Source organism: Cebidichthys violaceus, unplaced genomic scaffold, assembly GCF_023349555.1.
Source record: "Cebidichthys violaceus isolate CVI_PGR_0920_01 unplaced genomic scaffold, fCebVio1.0.p SCAF_157, whole genome shotgun sequence".
Lineage (NCBI taxonomy): Eukaryota > Metazoa > Chordata > Actinopteri > Perciformes > Stichaeidae > Cebidichthys > Cebidichthys violaceus.
This window is the reverse complement of record NW_027176326.1, coordinates 129,069-139,068: the sequence shown is the minus strand read 5'-3', so window position 1 is coordinate 139,068 and position 10,000 is coordinate 129,069. Positions and strand designations below refer to the sequence as shown.

The 10,000-nt window shown below is 44.2% G+C and overlaps 1 protein-coding gene across 2 annotated transcripts in view; it reads left to right on the top strand.

Annotated features, from left to right (window-relative positions):
- Nucleotides 1-10,000, top strand: part of LOC137872306 (neural cell adhesion molecule L1.1-like) — a 42,301-nt gene that overhangs the window by 584 nt on the left and 31,717 nt on the right. The gene's annotated exons all lie outside the window — the stretch shown is intronic.

Here is a 10,000-nt window from a genome sequence, read left to right as displayed (position 1 = left end):
AGAGAGGATGTCTTTTTATTACTAATAACATAATGGACCTAAGCGGTGCTCCAGCTCACCTGCTGCTGCTGCTGCACAACCAACAGGACCTCGTCCACCTCGTCCACCTCGTCCACCTCGTCCTCATGGTCCTCATGGTCCTCATGGTCCTCATGGTCCTCATGGTGACGGGTTGAGAGCTGGACTTCATCTTCTGTCCCTCATGACTTCATGCTGCTCATGAATCTGACGTTGTTATATGTGTGTTTATCAATAGTGAACTGAATCAACGGACTTGATTGCACAAACTAAGATATTTGGGAATATTATTATTAAGAACTTATAAATTACCATTTTTAACATTTATATTGACATGTTTTAATCTACATATATATATATATATATATATATATATATATATATATATATATATTCAGTATATATAATTTGTCCGACCAACATTCCAAAATCAAAAGATATTTTGTTTACTATCATAAATGACAAAAACAAGCTGAAGCAGCTTATTTTGTCATTTTTGCTGATTATCAATAAATCTGCAGCTCTCATATTTGATGCATAAAGTGCTTCATATATATATATATATATATATATATATATATATATATATATATAGAGAGAGAGAGAGAGGGAGAGAGGGAGAGAGGGAGAGAGAGAGAGAGAGAGAGAGAGAGAGAGAGAGAGGCAGACAAAGTTCCAAAGAGGATTCATGTCTCTTTGACTCTTTGACTCTTTGACTCTTTGACTCTTTGACTCCGTTCACACGTTTGTGTTTCTCTGTTTACTTTTGAATTCCTCCTTTTCACTCGTAGCAACGTCACTAAAGCCACTCAAACACCTTCTGTTTCCCCTTCTGCCCTTTGCATTGTGGGGTTTTCTCACCGTCGGAGCTTTGGCAGTGGACCGCCTCGATTTAGGGCAGAACCTGAGAGGAGGAGGAGGAGGAGGAGGAGGAGGAGGAGGAGGGAGGAGGAGGAGGGAAAGTTAGGAGCGAATGGCACAGGAGGATATATTTTTTTCAGCCAATTTTTGTCCTCCCTCCTCCTCCTCCTCATACTTGGCATTGATCAAGTATGAGGAGGAGGAGGAGGGAGACTGAAGGAGGAGGAAAGTTGATGAGGAGAGGAGAGAAAGGAGCAGATATTAATGAGACGAGCTAAAAGATTCATCCCAGAATCCTGAAAAGAGAGAATGTGGAAGAAAAGAAAGTGTGGACTGGGAATGTGATGAGAGGAGGAGGAAGAGGAGGAGGGAAAGGATTTTTTTTTTGTGGCCAATTTTTTGTCCTCCTCCTCCTCCTCCTCCTCCTCCTCCTCATACTTGGCATTGGTCAAGTTGACTGAAACCATCTGGAGGGGTTTTCAGCGATCACTCTTTTATGCTTCACAGCCTCCAGACTGACAGACAGAAGACTCTCGTCACAGACGCTGACCTTAACTCTGAGTCTCTTTTAGAATATTCTCAGGTTCATATTCAAGATGAATCCAAAACCATGTCTCTTATGAAACTACGTTACAAACAGCTGAACTCTGTCAGATCACGCTCCCAGGTTTAAACAGAACCACTGAGGTTCTGTTGAGCAGCCTCAGCAGCCTGCTGACAAACTAGCAGGTTGAACAGTCAAAAGTCAGCAACAACAGAGAAGAGATCGCTGCAGTAAAGACGGGAGGCTGGACCTCAGAACAACACCTGAAACAGGAAACGTCAAGTGTTTCAGCGTCAAAGTATGTTTCAGTCTCTTCCATGATTGGATGTGAACTACCAGTGTTTCAATGAACAAACCCCAGAACACATTCCAATCCTCATTAATACTGCAGCATCGGAGCATTTGTTATCGTTTTTAAATCAAGGAGACTTGACATGTGAAGAGATTTCTCTCCTGAGGATTTGTGTTCTGCAGAAAGACGTCATGTAGAGTCTGACCCTGACTTGTATCTGTGATAGTTTTCAACTTAAAGTGCGTCGCTTCACCTCCTGGTGTCACAGGCCCGTGTACGACGGCGTGCTGGAGGTAGATGGACATGAGGTCCTCGTGTCCCTGTGCGGTCTACAGAGGTCCCAGGAGGACGGTCTGAGGACGTCTGTGCCCACCAAACCAGATTAGTCCGACTTTTGCTCTCTTTCAGTTCCTGTCTGACTTCCTCTGTAAGTCCTCATTATGCTGTTTCTCATCCATCTCTCTCACGCCCCCGCCTCCCTCCCCTCTGATCCATCCCTCCTCTCTCTCTCTCTCGTTTCCTTCCCTTGTTTTCTACACTTCTCCTCCAGAATGAAGCCTTTGTGGTGAGAAATGAGAGGAATGCCCCTTACTCTCCATTCCCCCTTCTTCTGTTTCTTCCTCTTGTTTTCCTCTCAGCGCCTCTTCCTCCTGTCTTCAATGCTTCTCTTCCTGTGTGTGTGTGTGTGTGTGTGTGTGTGTGTGTGTGTGTGTGTGTGTGTGTGTGTGTGTGTGTGTAGGGGTGAGGGGGGGGGGGTGCACCCATTAGCTGGGATTAGAGACTGTAGGAGGGTTTTAACAGCCCCTCTGTGTTTGTGGGTTTAATCTCCTCAGAAACAGCTAATCTAACTTCACATGGCTCCAACATGTACAGTGAGCACACGCATGTGCAAACGCACACACACACACACACACACACACACACACACACTTCCTCCTGCAAATGATGTGCCTTCTGTGCGGATGAACCGTGACGAGGGTCCGTTCACGAGGTCGACCACGAACACAGGACACTTTTCATCTCTAGTTTAGTTTAGTTCGTCGTGCGTTCGTTGTGTTACATCTGTCGCATAACGACAATAAATCATCCTTGAATCCTTTGAAAAGAAAATATACACATTTGTGGATAAATCCCAGATGTGGTGCAAAAACAAAACTACAAAGCATCAAGGTTAGCTGCGTTAGTTAAATCAAAAGAAGCTCCTTTTGGTTTCACGCGAGACACAAGCGTTATGTCTTCACCGGTCGGGTTGAACGTATTGAAGAACAGCAGCTGACCGTTGGTGACTCAGCTCCGGAGTCGTGCAGACGAACAGGCTGCGATCGACGGGAGTCTTCCAGTCAGCGCATCGGTTTGATTAGGAGCTGATTTTAATCCATCGCGTCTCATCTGCCGTGAATCTGATCAATATTTAAAATGTTCCAGTAAACGTGCGCACAGAGCTGAATCAATGGGCTCCTCGAGATTTAATGGGTCAGTTTTGGATGGTGTTGTTCCAGCAGCCGTGTTGAACTGTCTCTGCTCTGCTTTCGCTCACGTTGGATACGGTTTAGCATTCACTGTTGGTCGCACAAAACAAGAAGTTTGAATTCTTTATTGTCGTGAGCACAACAGTGACACAGAAACTGGAAAGGAAAGGTCTCTCAAACACACATAGACATGAAATATAGGGATACATAATAAAGAATAAAATATAGGGACAAATACTGTATGTAATAAAATAAGACGACACCTTTGGCTTTGGGAAATTGTCATTTTTTCAGCATTTTCTGACATTTGAAAGGCAAACAGCTGTCAATTAATACAGATTAGTCCATAACTAAAATAATTGTTACACCAGCGTCGTTCAACAGGGCCGGCTAGCTGCCGTAACGTTTGAGGAATCACAGATTTCTTAATGCTCCTCTATTATGTTATTATGTCTTTCTCTACTTCTAACACTTACAAAAAAAACACACACAAAAAGGATTGGGTTTTTTCTGTAAAAGTGATGTCATCGGTGGATCAGCTGTCCAGACGGCACCAAAACAATCTTTATATTCCAAAACTGTGACGGCATCATTTTAAAGACAGGAGAACCGTATTCTTTAATAATAATAAAAAAAAAAAAAGTATGCTAATAATGTCCTCGTATACCTGCAGCGAGTCTCTGATGTCACAACTTTATTTATTCATTCATGTCTGTCTCCTGTTAGTGAGATTAAGAAGCTGCACAAAAGAAAAGAAGTGTTTCTGCAGACCGGTCGACTCAAACTGTGAAGGAGAAGCCCAGTGGGAGACGATAGTGTGTGTGTGTGCGTGTGTGTGTGTGTGTGTGCGTGCGTGCGTGTGCGTGTGTGCGTGTGTGCGTGTGTGTGTGCGTGTGCGTGTGTGCGTGTGTGTGTGCGTGTGTGTGTGTGTGCGTGTGAGGTGAATCGAGGAGATGCAGGGAGTGGCACCGGAGAGAAAGCGAGGGAGAGGTGTGGAGGGACGGAGTGGGGGATGGGAGAGAAGAAGGCGGGGCAGCGTGGGGGGATGGGGGAGAGAAACATCGCCGTGTGCTGCTGGAGTCAGGGGGTTACCATGGTGACGGGATGGGAGACGCAGACGCAGAGGCTCACACACAATGCAAAGTGACATTTTCACCGACCGATTGAATAATATGATAAGCATCAAATCTCCTTTTAATTTAAACCTTCCTTCCTGTTCTCTCAGAGTAGAGGAGGGAGGGGGGGGGGGGGGGGTGGATGGAGGGATGAAGGAGAAAGGGAGATGAAGAGAGAGAGAGGCTCTCAGAGTCGAGTGGAAATAAAGAAAGGCGATCTCCCGCCTGGGAGTGGTGTAACTTGGAGACAGAGTTGTGGCTTTCTGGATAAAGGGCAGAGACACGCTGAAAGAGAGACGTCGACTGAAAGGACAGGTCCATTATTATTTACATTATTATTATTATTATTATTTATATATGTTCATTGTAAGGTTTTATATCATTCTGTGGCTTCACATTGGTCCTCCTTATGTATGTCAATTCTATTTTAGTGACGTGACGAAGGTTTCTGCATGATGACGTTGCTACATATACATATATACGTATATATATATATATATATATATATACGTATATATATATACATATGTACATATGCATGTGCCGCCACACAATAACACAAACTAACTAACCAGCAGGTTCAGTGTTCTGCAATGTAAAGATGCTGTTTTTGTCATGGAGTCTGGTGAGTTTTAGAAACATAGATAACAGCTTCAGTTCCCTCGTTGGGAAGCGTCGGCTGCTTTTTGCTTTTTGGTCACTTTACGCTCCGTAGTCCAATGTGTGTGTTTTTACAGAGACTACTTATGGTGGACGGGTCAAACAAACACAGGACTTTCAACCAGGAGGCCGGTGTTCTTGTCCCTAAATGTTGAGTTATGTAGTTACTAAGTTGAATTAGTGTTTAATGTTGTTATTTTAGTTACTTATTTTAAGACCAACCAGGATGTTTACCTCGAAAGCAAACTGAGGTGTTTCACGGTACCAACGTGTTGTAAAATGACTAAAATGTCTGATGGTGACACGTGGAGAGACTTTATATAAATCAGACATTCTGACGTCCAAATATGTATTCATAAAATGTCCTTCCCCGGGCCGATTGTGTGTCTGAAGTTGCATTGTTGTGCAGAACAATCCATCTGAAAAGTACCTTTAACTTAGCGTTTGTGTAAAACAATCAGCTGCAGATTCAAACTGTAGTCTTGGCCGTTCCTCTCCAGCTGGAGAGCAGCCGATGGGCTCGACCTCTCTCCTTGAAGGCCCGATAGGACGAGGTTGTTACGCGTAAAGAGCCCAAATCAAAGCGCTGGGTAACGTCTTCTGGACCTACCAGCAGGGATTATGGGTGATGTGAGTCGGGGGTCTCTCGGAGGATTGGCAGCAACTGTGAAGAAACGGATTCAGAGTCTGAGGGGTGGAGCCAGACGAGCCTCTGGCTGGTGGTGGTGGTGGTGGTGGTGATGGTGTATGTGGGTGGCTGGATGTGGTGTGGGCTCAGGAGAGGCTGTGTGTGTAGGCGGCTGGGAGATTATGCGTTTGATGATGGAGACAGTGGTGAAAACGTTTCAGTCGAACTACTCTACATAATGTAGGGGCATTTCCTGTGTGGGCTGGTTATCGCCTCGGGGCTCATTAAGTTTGATAGCCTGTTATCAAAAGAAGCAAGACTGTTATTTAGAAACGCTGCTATCTCTTTATCGTATCAAAAGATCTTCGGGTCACTCTCGTCACTGATTGTTTCCAGCAGTTTGTGGACTGAAGTTTTGAAGCCTTGAATTTGATGATTTTGACACCGCCATCTTGGATTACGGCCGTCGGCCATGTTGGTTTTTATTGCAGCCAGTGAACAGGAAGTGACCACATCTGGACTGAGGAGGAGTGACGTAGAGACGCCGTATATGTCTCTGGTAGAGACCTGTCAATCACTGTGTAGCCCCGCCCCTAAATCATCCCCTGCTTTATGGTCTGTGTGACTCTAAATGTTCCATAATGTACTAAATGAACATCATGCTGTATTGAAGAAGACTGTAAACTAGAGATTGAGACCATAAACTCATGTTTACAATGTTTACTGCGGGAATAAATCAAGAGAGAAGTAGAGTCATTTTAGACTAGACTTCTATACAACCAGAGGAGTCGCCCCCTGGTGGACACTAGAGAGAATGCAGCGTTAAGAGACTTCCACATTGACTTCACACGGCAGAAATGGAGGTTGCTGCCTGGCCTCATTCAACTGGTAAGAGGCCCCGGGTTAGACCCAGAACACGCTGGAAAGATTATATATCTGGTCTGAACTGGGAACGTCTCACCTGGGTTCACCAGGAAGAGCTGGAATACGTCACTGGGGAGACGGACGTCTGGAATACCCTCGTAAGCCTGCTGCCCACACGGCCCGGCCTCGCATAATCGGTTAGACAATGGATGGACTAAAACGTCAGACTGTAACATGGGAGACCGCTGTTGGTTACTAGAGACATCTAGTGGTGAGGTCGCAGAATGCAACCAACTGAAACTTTGCCCGTGTGCCAAGCGTGTCGGAGAATGCGAACGATTATACACAAAAGAAAACATACTTATTAGTATAATGTGCATATAGTGTGCATTCATCTATTGATCTGATTTTACCTGAATAAAAAGATCATGCTGAATTTGTAGATTTGTCATTAAAACCTGATTTACTCAACATAATGTAGGAAGAATCTGTATTCATGCTTACGATAGGAACTGTTGGTAACTGAGGGAGCTCCTCTCTCATCAAAGACACAAAGAGTCGGTCTTGCTCTCTGATCCTGTGCGTCAGCAGTGTTTTAATGGCGTTGGTTAAGTGAGCCCATCACACACACACACACACACACACACGTGATGTATGATTGGGTATTGATTGACATTACAGTGCAGCCAACACACCAGCTGGGACTCTTTGTTTGTTTACAGGGCCGAGGCTTCACAGCACCATTCAGAGTTCATCTCTGATAGTGTTGAGTTGATGATTTCATGTTTTAATCCACTCCGTGTTAATATGATTACATCAGTTAGTTACTGTCTAGTAAGAGGATTACATCGTTTTAAACCGAGATCCTCCTCTAGCATCACTTGTTTCATGTGGAGATGTTACAATACCAGCTTTTCCTTCTGGATTTTGATTCCTGAACTTCGGCCGATAAAGAGTTATTCAGGACTGCAGCGACTCCTCTGGTTGTATAGAAGTCTAGTCTAAAATGACTCTACTTCTCTCTTGATTTATTCCCTCAGTAAACATTGTAAACATGAGTTTATGGTCTCAATCTCTAGTTTACAGTCTTCTTCAATACAGCATGATGTTCATTTAGTACATTATGGAACATTTAGAGTCAAACACACCATAAAACAGGGGATGATTTTGTCCAGTCCAGATATGGTCACTTCCGCTTATCGGTTGCAAAGAACACAAAAGATGGCGACGGTCAAAACGGCAAACTCCAGGCTTCATAACATCAGTCCACAGACTGACGGGTGACGTCACGAAGACTACGTCTGCTTGTTACATACAGTCGATGGTAACGTGTTCTTGTGGTTCCTGTAATTGAGCTTATAGCTGATAACGTGATATCAGATCCGTGTGTTTTAGGTTTCATGTTGATGTTTCACTGTTGTCGTCACTCGAATCCATAAATAGTCCCGACTCTCTTTTCTTTTCGCCGCCTCCCCTCTGCTTCATTTCATGTGAAGGCGGTGATAGATGCATCGCCGTGGTTCTTGCGTATACCGCCCTGAGCGCTCTGTTACACTGTGGCCTTTCACAGCTGGTGCCACTCGCCTCTCCGCTAAATCTAATAGACCCCAGCCGGGACAGGAAGCCACCCAGAGCGGAGCGCTGCTGTTTATCCAGCAACATACCGTCACTAATGACTGATTTATGCGCTCCTATGCAGTCGCTGAGTTAGTCGTGTGGAGAGAGGCGAATCCGAAGCGAACGCTGCCTCTGTCTCTGCATGAGTGTGTGTGTGTGTGTGTGTGTGTGTGTGTGTGTGTGTGTGTGTGTGTGTGTGTGTGGTTGGAGGAGGGGGTAATCCAGAGGTGGCTAAACAGTGTCACGCCAATAAGAGCTGATTTGAATGTGAAAGGCGTCGGGTTGTCTCCCCCCATCCCGTCTGAAAGGCAAATAGTCACAACGCTATAATTCACTGCTCACTAATTCACCAGAGAGGAGATTCATCAATTCATTTCAACGACGGCAAATAAATCGGCAACTTTCGATGATCAATTAAGTCGTTTGTGAAGCACGAATGAGAAACCTTTCCTGTTGCGGCTTCTCATTTGTGAGGATTTGCTGCTTTGCTTTGTCATAAACTGAATAACTGTTTAAGACTTTGAATAATCAAGACAATCATCAGCTTAACTGTTCATTGTAATAATAGTTAGTTGCAGCCCTACAGGACATGCACTCCCACCCAACGGTTCATATTGATGTCGTGAAATTAGGTGTCAAGACAAAATTTAAGATCTCAAGTGTTTCGCCTGAAGAAAGCTTCTTGTAGTCTTCCTTTAGAACCAGTTTGTGGTCACGTCGGATTTAAAAGTGTTCCAGTTTTGATGAGCTCCACACTGGAAGGTGGAGTCGTGATATCGTTTAAATATGGAGGTATTGAGGCATATTCTCAGTCTCTATTGGAAAAACCTTCACAGTGCCGCTCTCGGTGAAAAGTGAAGGAAAAGGTTGTGTAAAGAATGAAGGGAGCTGAGTGAGAAGTTAATTATCACCAAATGGGATGTGAATGTCGTTAGTTCTGCAGGCATTTAGTCAATATTCAAGAATGATGAGGACAAAGGTGGGATGAGAGCATGAATCTCTGAATCACATTTTCATGGCAATCCATTAAATAGTTGATGAGACATTTCACTCAAAACCACAACAGTGAGCCTCAATGGTGGAGCCATAGACTGTAGATAAGATGTGTACGTAGTCACCCTGACGTCTCCCTCTGGATTGTGGACTGTTGTTTTGAAGCCTCGAGTTTGCTATTTTTGGGTTAGAATCGCCATCTTGGTTTTTTGGCCGTCGCCATCTTGGTTTTTGGCCGTCGTCATCTTGGTTTTTGGCCGTCGCCATCTTGGTAACCAGAGTGTATTCACGAACGCTGAATAAGACATTTTTTTTAGGCGACTGAAATGTTACAATTAACTTTCAAGCCCTTCAGCGATGGCTTCACCTTTCAGACCCTGAAGAAAAGTCAGAGGTTCAACAAAGTCAGTAGACGTCACCCCCCTCTGGGGGTCGTGAACGTCTGAACCAAATACCGTAGCAAAGCATCAGAACCAGAACCAGAATCAGCTTTATTATTGGCCAATTTGACTCCGGTTTTCACATTGCTCTCAATGTACAAGCATAGAATATACAAATAAACAAGAGAAATATAAAAACAGACATTAAAGACATCAAAGTAGACCAGAAAACAATGAACTACTATGTACAATATAAATATAAATATATATCTATGAACATAAAGAACAACAACAATAGACAATAGACAATGGGTTTGTGATATCAGTGCAGAATGCATCCTATAGTTGTTGTGGTTTATTTCAGTCTGGACCAAACCTACAATCACTAGAGTGTCTCAGTTGAAGGGGGTCGGATGCTCCTCTCTGTACTCCAGCTTCTCTCTTACGGTGGAAGCTGATAAGAGCTGTGATGTTTCAGCCTCGCCTAGAGCTGCTTCACAGAGAAGAACGTGACGACGGAGGAACAGAAAGAGAGGAGGGCTGTCGGTCGAGCCGCTTT